This window comes from Sorex fumeus, unplaced genomic scaffold (assembly GCF_029834395.1).
Source record: "Sorex fumeus unplaced genomic scaffold, SorFum_2.1 ptg000044l, whole genome shotgun sequence".
Taxonomy (NCBI): Eukaryota; Metazoa; Chordata; class Mammalia; order Eulipotyphla; family Soricidae; genus Sorex; species Sorex fumeus.
This window is the reverse complement of record NW_026606101.1, coordinates 45,486,095-45,504,190: the sequence shown is the minus strand read 5'-3', so window position 1 is coordinate 45,504,190 and position 18,096 is coordinate 45,486,095.

The window sequence follows — 18,096 nt, the reverse complement described above, 5'->3', positions numbered from 1 at the left end:
CACCATTGCACATTTTCTGCCACCAACATCCCTAATTTCTCTCCCTCCCTTCCCCCGTTGCCCCATAGCCTGCCTCTATGAAAGACACTCATCTCTCTTTGCTCTTCTCTCTCTCTCTCTGTCTCTGTCTCTGTCTCTGTCTCTGTCTCTCTCTCTCTTCTCTCTCTCACATACACACAGACACACACATGTTTTCCTTTTAGGAACTGTGATTTGCAGTTCTGTTACTGAAATGGTATGATGCACATTACTTTACCTCCTTTCAGCCTCCAGTGTTTGTACAGAGTGATACTTTCCAACTACCATTGTCATAGTATTCCCTTCTCTATCTTAACTGTACTTTCCTTCCCACTTTGTGGCTAGCTTCCTACCATAGACCTGTATTCCTGGCCCTTGTTTCTACTGTCTTTGGCTATCCATATATTATATGTTTTTATATCCCACAAATGAGTGCAATCATTCTATGTTTGTGTCTCTCCATCTAACTCATACATTCAGCATGATACTCTCCGTGTCCATCTAAATATAAGCAAGTTTCATGACTTCATTTGTTGTAACAACTGCATAGTTTTCCACAGTGCAGATGTATCATAGTTTCTTTACTCACTCAAACATTCTTGGGCACTTTGGTTGTCCAGTTTGTGGCTATAGCTGCAATGAACATAAGAGTGTGGATGGCTTTTCTGCATTGTATTTTTGGGGCCACTAAGGTATATTCTCAGGAGTGGAATTGGTGGGTAATATAAAAGCCCAATTTTAAGTTTTTGGAGGAATGTCCATGTCATACAGTTTTCCAAATGTCTTGACCAATCGGTATTCTCACCAGCAGTGAATGAAAGTCTCTTTCTCCCCACATCCACACCAAGCACTCGTTCTTTTTGATGTGTACCAGCCTCTGTGGTTGTGAGATGATAAAAAGTCTGAGTTTATTTTTTTTGCATGAAATGGACCAGTTTTCCCACCAGCACTTGTGGAAGAGGCTTTCTCCATAGTTTTTGTTCCTTTGTCAAAAATTTACCGATCATATCCTGAAGGTCTAGCTCAGGATATTCAAGTCTATTCCAATGATCTGAGAGTCTATCTTTAATCTATATCAATCTGTTTTAATTACCAACATTTTGTAGTACAGTTTGAAATTGGGGAAAGTGAGGTCTCCCACATTCTTTTTCCTAAGGACGGCTTTAGCTATTTGGGGGTATTTACTGTTCCATAAAATTTCGGGAATGTTTGATCTATTTCTTTTAGAAATGACATGGGTATTATAGGGACTGCATTAAATCTATACAATGCTTTCGAAAGTATTGACATTCTGATGATATTAATCCTCCCATCCTTGAGCTGATGATGTGTTTCCATTTTCTCATGTTCACTTTTATTTCTTGAGGTAGTGTTTTGTAATTTTTTTCTTATAGTTTTTTTTTCTTGCTTTTTGGGTCACACCCGGCGATGCACAGGAGTTACTCCTGGTTCATGCACTCAGGAATTACTCCTAGCGGTGCTGGGGGGGGGGGGGGACCATATGGGATGCTGGGAATCGAACCTGGGTCTGCCGCGTGCAAAGCAAACGCCCTACCCTCTGTGCTATCACTCCAGCCCCAATATAGGTTTTTGTTTTAACTTTTTGGTTATGATTCCAAGATATTTGATTTTCTGAGGCACAGTTGTGAATAGGAATTTTTAAAAATTTTTATTAGTGAAACACCATGAGGTACAGTTGTAGACTTACAAATTTTTGTGCTTGGGTTTCAGTTATACAATGATCGAGTACCCATCCCTCCACCAGTACCCATTCTCCACCACCACAATGATCCCAGTATCCCTCCCACTCCCTCAAACCACCCATCCCACCCTGCCTCTGTGGCAGGGCATTCCCTTTTGTTCTCTCTCTCCTTTTGGGTGCTGCTGTTTGCAAAAGAGGCATTGAGTGGCAATCACGTTCAGTCTATAGTCTACAGTCTACTTTCAGCATGTATCTCCCATCCTGGAAGGATCCTCCCAATATCCTTTAATTGGTGCTCCCTTCTCTATCTGAGCTGCCTTTCCCCCTAGCATAGGCGGCTGGCCTCCAAGCCATGGAGTAAACCTCCTGGTACTTATCTCGGCTATTCTTGGGTGTTAGTCTCCTATTTTGTTACTTTATGTTCCCCAGATGAATGCAATCTTTCTATGCCTCTCCCTCTCTTTCTGACTCATTTCACTTAGCATGATACTTTCCATGTAGTACCACTTGTATGTAAATTTCATGACTTCATCTTTTCTAACAGCTACATAGTACTCCATTGTGTAAATGTACCAAAGTTTCTTGACCAGTCATCTGTTCTTGGTCACTCAGGTTTTTTCCAGATTATGGCTATTGTAAACAGTGCTGCAATGAACAAACAAGTGCAGATGTCACTTTGACTACACTTTTTTTGCCTCTCTGGGATATATTCCCAGGAGTGGTATTGCTGGGTCAAATGAGAGCTCAACTTCTAATTTTTTGAGAATCGTCTATACTGTTTTCCAAAAGAGCTGAACCAGTCGGCATTCCCACCAGCAGTGAAGGAGGGTCCCTTTCTCGCCACATCTGTGCCAACATCAGTTGCTTTTGTTCTTTTGGATGTGGGCCAGTCTGTGGTGTGAGATGATATGTCATTGTTGTTTTGATCTGCATCTCCCTGATGATTGATGATGTAGAGCATTTTCTCATGTGTCTTTTTGCAATTCGGATTTCTTCTTTGAGAAAGTTTCTGTTCATTTTGTTGCCCCATTTTTTGATGGGATTGGATGTTTTCTTCTTGTGGAGTTTAACCAGTACTTTGTATATCCTTGATGTCAACCCCTTATCGGATGAGTATTGGGTGAATATCCTTTCCCACTCTGTAGACTATCTTTGTATTTTGGTCACTGTTTCTTTTTGGGTGCAGAAGCTTTTTAGTTTAAGATAGTCCCATTTGTCTATCGCTGTTTTATAGGTCTATAAGCCCTCTCTCTTCTATTTCTTCCTTCAAAGCCAGTGTTTCCTTGGTGAGTTTTGTTCTTGTTGATCTATGCAGAGGTGATAAGGCGATGTTGAAGTCTCTGGCTATTATTGTGTTGCTAGCAATGTCCTCCTTAAAATCTGTTACGAGTTGTTTTAAATATTTAGCTGTTCCCTCATTAGGTGCGTATACATTTAAGAGTGTGATTTCTTCCTGTTGTACGTATCCGTTGATGAAGAGAAAGTAGCCTTCACTGTCCCTTCTATTCTTTTTCAACCTGAAATTGGTGTTGCCAGATACTAGTATGGCCACCCCAGCTTTTTTTGAAGGAGCTGTTTACTTGCAGGATTGTTTTCCATTCTTTAACTTTGAGTCTATGTTTGTTCTGACTGCTTAGATGAGTTTCTTTTAGGCATTAGAATGTTGGGTTCTGTCTCTGAATCCATTTTTCCACTCTGTGTCTCTTAATTGGTGAATTTAAACCATTGAGGTTGAGAGAGATTATTGTTATGGGGTTTTGTGTCATCTTTTTGTAAGGGTTTGTTGTGCTTGTAGGGTTTTTCTTGTCTTAGAGTAGTCCCTTTAGCCCTTCTTTTAGGTTTGGTTTTGAGTCTATGAAGTTCCTGAGCTACTGTTTATCCAGAAAATAGTGTACTGTTCCTTCAAGTTTGAGTGAGAGTTTAGCTGGATTGAGTATTCTTGGTGAAGCGTTCATTTCAGTGAGTTTTTTCACTATATACCACCATTGCCTTTGGGCTTGGAGGGTTTCCTCTGATAGGTCTGCTGTGAAACTAAGGGATGCTCCTTTGTATGGGATTTCCTTCTTTGCCCTTGCCACTTGCAGTATTATGTCTCTATCCGTGGCATTGATCATTGTAACTATGATATGTCTTGGAGTGTTTTTGTTAGGGTCTCTTCTAGCTTTCATCCTTCGGGATCCTTGAATCTGAATGGCTGCATTGTTCATGACTGGGAATTTTTCATCAATGATTTGTTTAACTGTGGCTTTTTCATTGGTATTGTTTCCCTGACCTTCTGGTACTCCAACGATTCTAATGTTGTTCTGCTTGGAATCATTTTCTAGGACTCTCATTCACTCTAGAGCTATTTTGAGGTCTCTTGCCATTGTTTGTTGTTGCTTGTTGGCTTGGTGCAGCTGATCTTCCAGCTCACTGATTCTGTCTTCAGCTCTGGTCAATCTACTGTTGAGGGCACAGACTGAGTTTTTTTATTTCATCTACATAATCTTTTATTCGTGACATTTCTGTGCATAGCTTTCCAATTTCTGTTGTCATGTCTTCCCGTAATTTCTCGATGGTTTCAGTCATGTTACTAGATGTCTGTGTCAATGTTTCATTGAGTTCATTGAACATCTTCATTACTTCATATCTAAATTCTTTCTCAGAGAGGTCCTTTAAGTGAGTAGCACCTACTGAGGCTTCTGGGCTCTTTTCATTGTCCTCCCTACATGGTGGGGATTTGCGTTGTTTCTTCATGTTGGTGTGGAGGTATGGGGACTAAAATGTTAGCCTAGATTTCTTGGTATGACTAAACTACCTGTGGCTGTATGAGCATCCGCCCACCTAAAATTAGACCAAGCCCACTTCTGAAGAGGCCGCACCCCCCACGGGTACCTGGTTTGTGTGTGGGGTACAGATGGGAGAGGAAGAAGACCGACACAGCAAAGGGGACGAAAAGGAAGAGCTCAGGGGTGCAGGGCATCCCAGGCTCATAGAGGATGCCTGGGGAGTGTTCACAGGTTCGAATACTGGCAAGTTAACTGATCTGGGAGGGGAAGAAGACAGGCACCGTGAATGGGATTTTTTAATATATCTCTATAGTTATTTGCATAGGAAAGTCATGGGCTTTGCATATTAATTTTGTAGCCTGCCACTTTAGTATAGAAAATCTATTACATGAGGAAAGAAATGATTAAAAACTCACATATCGGTGTAATAAAAGAAATTTCATTGTATATTATAATTTTAATTAATGACCTTTTCTTATTAGAAGAAACACCCCTTTATTTGTGAGTTAAATTGCAAATATATTACTATCATATAACTTTTCATTTGTGTATGGTCATCATTGAAAATAATAAATATACAAAAGTTAATTTTTCAATCCTCAAAGGACTTCCTACCCTTGGATGTTATTCTACAACTTTAAAATGTTTAAATGGTTATATTTAAATATTTAAACATAAATGAATAAATGTTTGATATATTTGGAATTTATTCTGGCATGAGGCTTTACAGAATGTTTCCAGTTTTATTGTCTTATACACAAATTACCCATTAACCTTAAAATTATCTATTGACTAATTAATCTTTCCCTATGGATTTGACCACCCTTATAATCTACGACACTATTTAAACTTTTGTTTGTTTATTTGTTTGTCTGTTTGTTTGGGCTGGAGTGATAGCACAGTGGGTAAGGCCTTTGCCTTGCACAGGGCTAACCCAGGTTTGATTCCTCCACCCCTCTCGGAGAGCCCAGCAAGTTACCAAGAGTATTTTGCCTGCACGGCAAAGCCTGGCAAGGCAAGCTCCCTGTGACGTATTCTATATGCCAAAAAACAGTAACAACAAGTCTCACAATTTCTTGTGAGACGTTACTGGTGCTCATTCGAGCAAATCGATGAACAACAGGAGGACAGTGCTACAGTGTGCAATGCTTGTTCTTACTTCATATTCTATTCTACTGACCTGTCTGTCTGTGTACCTCCTAGCAATAATTTTAAGTTAGATGTTTTTCTTTTATTTTGTACTTCATGTTCTGTTCTATTGACTTGTCTATTTGTATGCCTCCCAGTATTATTTCTTCAAATATAATTACTATTTGGTAATACTATCTCTCCCTTGAATCTCTTTAATACTTTAAAACTTTAATAAAGAGTCTTGCAAAGTTTGAAAACCACGTATTTGGTTCATCTTGTTATGTCTGTGCAATTGAAAAGACATCAGATGAATCTCAGCCCTGCAAGCTTAAAATTAGTTCCAATACCTAAGTTTTTTGATGAATACAGAAAAAATTCCAGTAGATTGTTTATTCAAGAGAGTGTCTTTTGTAGGCATTAAGTTCAAGAAACTTGGATAATGTGCTTGGATAATTAAATAAATATGTCCATTCATTTCCCTTTCTGCCTCAATCTAAAAGAAGCAGGGGATGAGGGAGTTCTCATTTTAATTTTTTTAATATATTAACTGTTTTTTGAATCAAGGTGCTGCTATTTACAAAGTTATTCATAGTTGAGCTTTAGGCAGACAGTGTGCCATCATCAAGAGAAAGAGGGCAAAAGGAGTTATCATTTTAGAGGGTTAGGCAAAAAACTAGCACAGATAATGTAAGAAAAATGGAATTAGGATTGGATTTAGAGTAAGGCACCTATATTTTGAATCACAATTATGAAAATGGAGTCATGGACAACTCACCTCTCTGCTACATTTCAATCCCATTTAGATCATCTTCAGTCATTTTCTCCAGATTGAGTATGTCCATCACTACGTTTTAATTATGCCACTTTAAATCATTGTGCCAGCTCTGAGAGTTCTTTAAAATTCTCACAAATTTTTGAAGGGGATTGCCATTGTAAAAACCCTATTTGAGCAGTAATGGCCGTTACATAAAGAAGAAAATCTTTTGTGCCACTTACTGAGTCCTGCACCATTTTCCCAGTTTGAAAAATAAGTGAGGGAAACCTTTCTTCATGGAGTTGTCTTGAGAATGAAGTGAGTTCATAAGCTGGTCCCTAGCACAGTGCCTAGCTGATAGAAGTTGCTATATAAAGTTATGGTTAACTATAATGCTGATCACCACGTAATTTCATGTAACAACAAAACAGCTATATGGTAATTTTTTGATTTTTATTTCTGTTTTAAGATTTAAAAAACCCAAACTTTTAGGATTTTTCCCCTTTTAAAAAATTTTGTTTTGTTTTTTGGGTCACACCCAGCAATGCTCAAACATTGCTCCTGGCTCTGCACTCAGGAATTAGTTCTGTTGGGCTTGGGGAACCAAATGGAATGCCAGGGATTGAACCCGGGTCACCACATGCAAGGCAAATGCCCTACCTACAGTACTATTGCTTCAGCCCCAGGGGTTTTTTGTTTGTTAGTTTGTTTTATTTTATAAGATAGTTCACAATATTTGATTACATCTAATATTCAAACACCAATCCCACCACCATTACACTTTCCCACCACCATATTTGGGATATTTTCATCCCAAACTCCAATCCCTGTCTCAAAGCAGAACCAAAATAATATATTTTGTATTGTTTGTTATGAAAAACCCCTGAAAATGCTACAAAAAAGTGTCCATAGAAGAAAGAGTGTGAAGATTGTTCTATTTTGGCAGGGCCCATTAAGACCTTCTATAAGATATCACTAACACATTGTTAAAGGTTGAGCCTTGTGAATTTTTGTATATATATATATATATATATATATATATATATCTGTAAATGTATATATATATAGATATATAGATAGATAGATAATTTCCCTCTATGATTGTGGCCTATTATTTGAACCCCATCACATATGGTGTGTGCGATACAACATAAGACACACCCTACCCATACTCCAAGAGTTCACCCCCAGGTTTTTTGCAATTTCTGTAAGATAATTGTAACTAGAATAATACTATGATTCTATTCCTGTTTTTTAGTGCAATCCATTAAAGTGAATTATTTTTGTAACACTAACTTCTAAAATTGTACTCTTGTTCTAGGTCTGTAGCATTGTAGCACTGTCCTCCAGTTGTTCATCAATTTACTCAAGTGGGCACCAGTAACATCTCCATCGTGAGACTTGTTATTGTTTTTGGCATATTGAATACCAAATACGGGGAGCTTACCAGGCACTGCCGTGCGGGCGGGATACTCTCAGTAGCTTGCCAGGCTCTCTGAGATAAACAGAGGAATCAAATCCCAGGTCAGCCATGTGCAAGGCAAATGCCCTACTTGCTGTGCTATGGTCTAGGTCTAATATTAACAAATATAGAAATTTCTTGCTTTTGTTTTGTTTTGTTTTGGTTTGGTTTCTGTCTATTTCTGGGGCAACATCCAGCGGTGCTCAGGACTTATTCCTGATTCTGTGCTCAGGGATCAGTCCTAAAAGGAATCAGGGATCATATGGGGTTTCAGGGATAAAGTGTGGGTCAGCTACATGCAAGACAAGTGTCTTATTTGATATACTATCACTCTGGACTCAATCTCTCAATTTTTTACTATTACCCCAGGTTAGATGGACTTATTTCACTGATACAAAGTCTTTTGTCACATTTAAAATAAACTGGTATTTCCTTTTCTTGGTACTTTATTATACCTCCATAGTCAGTTATCCTTTCTAATTGTGAAATATAATGCCAGTAGCTGCAAAGTATCCTAGAATATCTAGTTAAACTTGAGGAAAATCTTAGATACTTTAAACCAACGTCTTCAATATTTGGTTCTCTGTTCAGTCTTTAATAAAATAATAAAAATGTAATCATCACTGAAGTTTAAATTCCGGAAGAAATACCTTTGTCAGTTTTCTGTTCTTCACTATAATAGTAACAAACAAATTACCCCCTTTATACTCAGCACTAAAAATGACTACTTTCACAAACTGCAGTATTAGGTGGAGCTGAGTTAAATCTTGGAAAACAGCATCCTTCTATGATCTATCCAGTAGCATATAAAACTTGGCTTTTCGACATCAAAAATAATATTATACCACATGTGATAAAGTCCTCTGACATATTTTGAAGCCAACATAATATCAGTACCATGGTTTATACTTCCTAGTCATCTGTTTTTAGCAATCCATTAAATTACAAACTTATACATAAAATATTGCCAAGTTTACTCTACACTGACTATTCCAATATGACAGACCTTCTCTAAAATTTAATATGAGAAATTACCAAAACTTCATGGAGCCAAAAATACAAACTAAATTCAAATACATCAAGCAATTGGGAACATACGTGCCAAATACTTGACAGAACTAGACTAGGTGTCCAGCTCTGATTTGATATTCATTCTCTGAGCAATACTTCTCTTTCTTCTGCAAAAACTTCTTTATTTACCCTTCATCTCTAAGGTGGTGCTGCTATTTCCACCAGAAACCCCGGTTTCTTCTTATTATCTTACCAATATCAAAATTATAAGAGTGAATCTTCTCTAGTGAGTCCAGAAAAAGACTCAGGATTTATTATAATTGAATCAATTTTGTTGTACATTTACTGTAAATCAATGGGCCAAAGCAGGGACTTGTAAAATTTTGCCAAGTTTTGGAACTATGGATAAAAATAATCTTTCAGTCCCATATTCAACACTATGTGAAATGTAAGTGGAGAATAATGGGATAGAAAAGGCAATATTACCAAAAAGAAAGAGAAAAGGATGCCAAGCTAATGAAATAAATGCTCATCATACATAACTAAAAATATGGTAATGCATATGCCATTATTTTGTTCATTCAAACATTAATAAAAATTATTATATTCCCTGCATTCAGTGAAATAATAGTAATTTGACATAATTATATGAAAACACAGTTTTGATAGATGAGAATACAGATAAGCTATCAAATATAGAGTGTGTGTATCTATATTCACAAAAATTTTGGTTACTCTTTTAATATTTAATCTCATACAATGTCCAGCAGCAACATGTTAATGTAACATAAATGCAAAGAAATTCAAAACAGAGCTCTTACTAAATTTTTGTGACTATCTCTAGCCCTATTTTAATATATCCCAACAATCTAATATAAAATCAACAACTGAGGTAACATTTTTTCATGATCTACCTCTGCTTGTTGCTTCTAAGAAAGAATGAGCTGACAGTATCTATGCTAAGAAATTAACTTTGCACCCTTCAATTTACTTTTTGATGTACAATGCCACAACTACTATTAAATTTTATACCATGGCAGGTAGTTATTTGTTAGGAAGAAAACCACTATCTTTAAAAGATGTCTTTCACTCTTCCACCACTTGGAAAGCACTGCAATTTAATTGAAAATTGGTCTAGTCAATCTGCTGTGCTCCTGAGAAATAATTTGTGTGAATAACTACCACCAAGAGCTTCCCCGAGGAAAAGTTTTCATTAGGGCAGAGACGCTTTCTGAAGATTCTAATAATTACCTTTCTTTGAGTAAGTAGCTCACCTTATAACTGGTTGTCATAAAGTGCTTTGCTGATTTTCTTTCATTCTACTTGCTTGTTTAACTTAACATTCCATAGAAGGAGAAAAGTGTTCTGGACTTGAATGTTTATTAAGTGTTGCTTTGTATACCATTTTTCTTGAAAAGTTTATTTAACGAAGTCTGGAAAATAGTCCAATAGGATAGAATAGGACATGACCCCAACTCTTACTTGTAAGTCTTTAAAGTTTTATTTTATTGAAGTAAAGTTGAGGGAGTATGGTGGGAAATTTCACAGATTGGACAGGGGGTATGAGTATGAATTCTAACTTTACTTAACTAAAGCTAATAAGGATAATCAACCTGCATATTCTTATAAATTATTGAAGATTTGATAGGATTATATAAAGTGAAATAGTAAGCGCTGAGTATAGTATATCAAAAGTGCTCACATTTTGAGTCGGAAATAATTATAACTATTTGAACTACACTTCCAATAACTGTTATTTGCTACTAAATGACACCATCTCATTACCACTATATTTGTTATTAAGTCATTGAATCAAAAATAGTCACCTCTACTTATTTTAATCTATAGGTATTTGGACTGTGGTAAGTGACAGAGGGAGGGAGAGAGGAAGAAAAGGAGGGAAGGAGTTGGGGCTGGAGCAATAGCACAGCGAGTAGGGTGTTTACCTTGCACGCAGACGACCCGGGTTCGATTCCCAGAATCCCATATGGTCCCCTGAGCACCGCCAGGAGTAATTCCTGAGTGCATGAGCCAGGGATAACCCCTGTGCATTTCCAGGTGTGACCCAAAAACCAAAAAAAAATAAATAAATAATGGAGGGAAGGAGTGAAGGAGAGGAGAAAGTGAAAGAGGAAGGAAGGAAGGAAGGAAGGAAGGAAGGAAGGAAGGAAGGAAGGAAGGAAGGAAGGAAGGAAGGAAGGAGAAAAAAGAACTGAATAGAATATACATTATTCCTGTAGTGACGAGTAGAAAGGCAGAAGAATAAATATTTACATCACTGGAAAATAGTAACAGAGGAATGCCAGAGGATTCATGAAAGCATTAGGAAAAATCTATTCAAAAGTATGTCTGAAGAAATCAGAAAACTGTTGTTCACAGAAAGGATGGTCCTTGAGCTTATAACTAATAATAAACTATAGTTAAACAGATGGACAGAGGTAAAAACAAGCAGATACATACAAAGAATAGAGTTTATACTGACTTGAAGAAATAGAATGATAAAAAGAACAGAAGGCAGATCAGCATGAGCAGAAAGTACCTAGGTGTGTTATAATAACACAATAGAGGAAATAAAGTTCAGGCTATGAAGGATCAAGTATACCTTTTCAAGAGTTTTGATTTTATCTTCTAAATGAGAATATCAGAACCACTTATAAATTTATTCATGGCTTAGCTCTGAGTTGTTCATGAAGTTAAGATTCAAGGCATTGCCCAGAGATGCTATAATCTGAAAGTTTAACAGGGCTGAAGAATCTTCTAAGATGACCCACTCACACGGTTATTAGCAGAACTATGTCTGTTGTTACAAGGACCGTTTTCTAGATCTGCTTGAGTATTTTTAAACATAGAAACTAACTTTCCTCAAGGAAAAATATTTTCTTAGAAGAAGACACAGACACAGAGAGAGAAATTAGTAGACAGACAGAGACAGAGAAGAACAAGAGAGGAGAAGGAAGGAGCTGCCATTCTGTTTTTGACATATCCCCAGAAGCCACATAGTCATATCAAGTGTATCTTAATAATAAGTGAGTTACTAAGGTCAACCCGTATTCAAGGAGAATTATGCTCAATCTTTGTTTGAAGAGAGGAGTGCTAAAGAATTTCTGGAAAAATGCTGACTCATATTTCACTTCTCTGTAGAATTCCTATGATAACACATGTAGAGATGTCTCACAACAGTTTTTTGAGTGAAGTTTCCCAGAAAAAGCTGTTTTGCCTTATTAATCTCACTCCTCACGATTTAATTCCTCAGTCACCATGATCTACATTAGTCAAGGAAAATCACAAGACACATAAATATCTCCAAATCACTTCAACGAAGCAGTGAAAAAGAGGACTATCAAGTATATTAACTAAGTTAATATTCAGCCCACCAGTCATGATTTTCATTGTCCTCAGAGTTCTGTGAAAAGTGAGAAAGAGTTTTCCACTGTTAGCAGTTGCTAAAGTCGTTACCTCACTCCAGATGTTTTTAGCTCTTTGTCCTTATAGCATAAATTCAGACTTTGTTTCACAGTATTCTCAACTCTTTTCTCCAACCAGATTTCAGATTTTTTTTGCTAAAACATCTCAAAAGTCTCAGTCATGGTTGCTCTCCTCATAGAATTATTATCCACTTCAATAGTTTATGTTGAGGTGATTTTATAAACCAGGAATAAGAAAGCAGGAGAGTGAAGTAGAGAAAAGAGAAATATCACTATAAGACTGTTTTGTCAAGATCACTGTTGGGAAAACACGGTGATCTCAATTTCACTCCGGTTGTAAGACATATGTAGAATATTTGCCAGTATTTTCCAATCAAAATGCATGAAATTGGGGTGTTTATCCAGTGACACCACTTCCTATTGGTTGAAGGCAGCTCACAACTTGATGAGTCCTCTGTATTTCTGGATTATTCTTCTGTATGACTAAGTGAACTCTTTCAACTTTGGGGGAAAAGAAAATGAAATAAGTCAGGTGTAAATCAGTCTCTGACTGAATTACATGGAGTAGCTGAAATCTACTGCGGAAGCAGCTAATATCAGAGGCAGGCTGAGGAAACAAAGCAGGACAATAAAACCAAGAGAAACAAATGGTGGAGACTTTAAAAGTAGCAGCTACAGGAGTTTCTTTGTCCTACAGACTTAAAGACCATCTGAAACAAGAACCCTGACCCTTGAAATAATTATTTCAAAAAGATAAGTTCGTTAGCTCTATAAGTCATGTTTATTGTTTTGAAAAGTCTGAATTGCACAACTTTTATGGGCAGCACAAACCTGAATTGTAAAGTAAAAGAAATATATTTTAACTTTAACTAATATATTTTATTTTTAGAACACTTTTATGCTTGCATAAAAATTGAGCAGAGAATATAGAATATTGTCATATACTCCCGACACAAGTGCATTTAATTTTCTTCACTAACATCTTACATAAACACATTTGTTATAATTAATGAATCGATGTTGATTCATTATCATTAGCATTGTTTACTTCAAATTTGGGAACCAGAATCCAGAATGCTGCCCCTGAGTAGATCTCCTAGAAAAATTTCCCCTGAAGGAAGCGTTTTACATCTCTTTATGTTTATGTTCAACCAAAGGTAAAAAAGGTAAAGGCCCTCCCGTTGATCGTCAATTTGCTCGAGCGGGTCCAGTAACTTCTCCATTGGAGACTTTGTTGTTACTGTGTCTGGCATATCGAATACCTCGGTAGCTTGCCGGGCTCTCCGAGAGGGGCGGAGGAATCGAACTCGGGTCGATTGTAAGGCGAACATGTTGGCCGCTTGTAAGGCGAACGCCCTACCCGCTTGTTTATATTTATACTTAACTAAACTTGTTTATATTTATATTTGACCAACACCTTCAGATATGTAAAAGTTTAACCCAACTAAAGAATGTAGTTCTCCTTATCTTTAATGGTTCTAATCAGTAAACAAATACAGTAAACTGAGGTAGTCAAGACTTTGTCCACAAGGCTGTAAATCCCTTGGTCCCAGGTTTTTTCTCTTATTTCTGTCTCTTGCCTTAAACCCCACAGCACCCCTTCTTCAGACCTGTTCACCAGGGGCTGGTCTCCGACAATGCAGTTCAATAGCTTTTGAGAAAATTGTAAACATTTTGTGTCTACCTTTGAAGTGCCATATAGATTTACCATACTAAAAACAAATATTTCTGCTATTCATCACTCTTCACTCCACCAATCCCTGGATGTTGCTGATAGTCTTTTTATTAACCTTGTAGTTTTGTCTTTCTAGAATATTACATACTTGAACTAGAATAGATCAGTGTTTCTCACTGGAGGCCATATGGCCACATCTAGACTATTATAAAGGGCCCAAAGGTGATAACTGCATAAGTGTGGAACAATAGGATGAGACAAGGGACCCAACTGGTAAGAGAGGGGAGCAAAAGAAGAAAAGAAGGTGGAAAGTGAATTATAGTTTTTAAAAAAGTTTTAAAAAACTGATTTGGGTAGAGCCTTTTCAAACTAGCTTCCTTCACTTATTGGATATTAGAGATTACTATATGCCTTTTTGTGATTTGATGCTTATATTTTAATCACTAAAAATATTCCATTGTCTGGATGTGTGCATTCACCCACTTACCTACTAAAGGACATTTTGGTTGCTTCGGATTTAGGGAAATCTTAAATAAAGCAGCTATAAATATTTTTGTGCTAAGTTTCTGTGAACATGAGTCTTCAACTCCTTTGGGTAGATCCCAAGGAGTTTAGCTGTTGGATTATAGAATGAGCCTATGTTTAGCTTTGCAAGAAACTGCCAAACTCTCTTCCCAAGTTCTATTCTCTCTATTCCACTTGGCATTCCCTCCATCACTGAACAAAAGTTCTTGTTGCTCTATAGCTTTACTAACATTTATTTCATGATTTTGGAATCAGCCATGGTATACCACTATTGTTTCAATTTGCCATAAAATGAAAACATAAGTATCTTCTTAAAGTACTTAATTTATGAATTTTCTCTATATTTCTTAGTTAGGTTGACTATGGTTCATCAATCTTGTCTCTCTTTTTAAAGAAGCTGCATTTAGGTTCTTTGATTTCTGGTTTCAACTACATAGATTTTATTCTGTCTTTCATTGTTTCTCCTGCTTGCTTTGTTTTCAATGCTCTGCTTTCCCAGGATGGAAAATTTATATTACCCATTTTTCATTAATAATAATAATTTATTAATAAAAATCTTCATGACAGCATTATTATGCTGCATATCACAGGTTTTGACATTTAGATTGAATTTTAAAAAGTTATTCTATACCTTCTTTAATTCACATAGTACTGTATGTTTGTGATATCCAATTGTTTTATTTATTTCTGTCAAATTTCTGTCACTGATTTTCAGTAGTATCCTGTTTAATTCCACTGTGGTCTGAGAGAATACTTGGTATGATTTCTGTTATTTAAAATGGGTTAATATGTGTTTTATAGTTTACATGTAGGATATATTGATGAATATTCCTTGTGATTTGGAGAAAATGTATAGTCTTGTGTTATATGAAGTCTTCTATAAATGTCAACTTGATTCAGTTGATTTATGATACTGTTCAGTTCAACTATACACTTACTGCCTTTTTGACTGCAGAATCTGTCAGTTACTGAAAGAGGAATGTTAAAGTCTTCAACTGCAAAAAGATTGATTTCTCTATTTCCATTTTCAGTTCTCTTGGTTTTGTCTCATTTATTTTGTAAATGTGTTGTTAGTTGCATACATATTAAATATTATAATATCATCTTATATATCTGACCTCTTCATAGAATGCCCCTTTTTCTCTCCAATGTTTTTTTTAACATCTGTAGTTTTCTTTGTCTGAAATTATTTTAACTATTCCAGATTTTAGCTGATTATTGTTAACAAAATATATACTTATTAATTTTGATCTTTCCCTTGTTCCTCAAAAGTGACAAGAGTTTTTGTTCTGCCTTCTTTCAAACATTTGTCTTTGATTTATCTTCTGAATTTTGAACATATATCAGAGATGTAGAATTTTTCATATAAATATCTTGGTTGGTGATGAGTTTCCTTCATCTTTCATTTATTATGAAACAACTAGTATGCCACTATCACTTCAAACATTTTTTCTTTATCTCTATCCTCATCTTCCGATATTTTCATAATTCCATTTTATTTCTTTAACAACTTTTCTAGTTATCTTATAGTTCTTGGTTGTTCTTTTCATAGTTTTTCTTTCTACATTTTAGTTTGGAAATTTCTACTGTCATATATTCAAGATCACTGGTTCTTTCCTTGACAGTGTCCGGTCATGTAATGACTATCCAAGGTGTCTTTATTTCATTTCAAACTTTCAGAACTTACTTTTGGTTCTTTCTTAAAGTTTCTAGTTCTCTTCTTATACTATTTATCCATTATTATATGTTATTCATTTTTCCTCAAAGAGCTTTTAATATATTAATCATACTGATTTTAAATTCTGTATCCAAAATTTTGTAAATCTTTGCTACATCTCAATCTGGTTTGCATGTTTGCTTTGTCTCTTCAGAATGTCTTTTTATCTCTGTTTTGATGTTACTATGTTAGAAAATGATGACGTTACCTGCTTCCTCCCAAGAGAAACAACAAACAATTAGTGAGAAGGAAACCCCACTGAGAGAATCCCAAGGCATGGTAGAAATACTGAAATATTAACAGTGCTTTAGAAGCCATTATTGACTGTCTTATAAGCAACACTGAGTACATCTACACATCAATGGTATAGAAGGCAGGTTGAGAAAACTATGTGAAGGTGCAGTCAGCTGTAGGACATAAATGACAGTACCATTAGAAAAAACAGGGTCCCTGAGAGGGGAAGGAGCTAGACAAAAGCAGAACCATACACTGGGACCAAGTGAAGCTGTATCAGAGGACTTGGATATCCCACACTGGCCAGGATCCCAATAAGTAGGAAAACAGAAAATTCTCTAAACCAGGGTTTCATAAAAATTTTCCACTGATGACCCCTTTTCACCTGAGAAATGCATCTTAGGCAGCACTGCCAGAATTTCAGATTTATTATGTGTTTGTGCTTGGATCAATTTTTGGCCATTGCTCATTCAGAAACAACTTACTGTTGCCAATTTTTTTTAAATACAAAAATCAGTTACCAACCTCACATGAACCATGATCACAGTTTGAGAAGTAATGCTTTAAATTATACTTTTTGACCTATCACCCCACAAGACATTGGTACTTTGTCTTTCTCTTGTGTAATGCATTGAGCACTGACAGTGAGCCACTTGTTAAGTTTGAGCTTTCAGAGACCAGAGTGGATGAGTATCTGTGCCGTAAACATGAACCAGGCTTCCCTGGCACATTTACCATGAGGGCTGAATCCCACCATCCTCCCTGGTCCTCTCCTTCTCCAATGACCGAGCAACTGCTAAAATTAGCATAAGTACATTGAAAAGACAGGTGGCACCAAGAAATATGTAAAATAAATTAAAACTACAGTAATAACTTATGGGAAAGTAAAATCTTAGCAGCTCAAGTCTCTAAGTAGCAGGACCTTATTTTAAAAATGAGACTCCCGGAAAAATAAAGTAGTATAGATAGATAGGTAGAGAGAGATAGAACATGACAACTTCAGACTCCAAGATAATATAGAGAAAAATTAACTAGAGTCCAATCTCAAAACATGGACAATTATATTGTCTCTATCATATAGAGAGCTCAAAATGGTTCTGAAAAAGAAACTCAAGAAAAATCAGAAGATCTTGGAGTCAATACCCAAAATTTATAACAAATTTTAAAACCTTAAGTAGAGAGCTGAACCAAGATGGCAGAAATGAGAGCAAACTGCAAAAAGCTCCTTGGGCCCAGAAACAAAATGTTGGAACACTGTATGTATGAAACTTTATCATAAACAGTATTCTAAAACATGTTGCCTCAAATTTAAAAAATGTTTTAATTAATTAAACATGAAATAAAAAACTAGGGAAAGACGTATGTCTTACCCAGAACCAGTGAGAGACCAGTGGTGATCAGCTATGGAAATCTCTCTGCCAGGGAAATAGTGGAAGAGAATTCGGAGGTGCAATTTAGGAGCTATACCCCATTGCTGCAAGGGAGTCACTGGATTCCAGGAAGAAGTGAACTGGGGTCATATGTCTTCCCAGAGCCTACTGAAAGAGCTCCATTGTTACCATAAATCAGTAGAGTCAGAGGCTTGCAAAAAAGGAGAACCAAGTCACTATTCAAGATCAGCTAGAACTCGGAGCTCCACATTACTTCCCATAAAGAACTAGGGATACAAGAAAA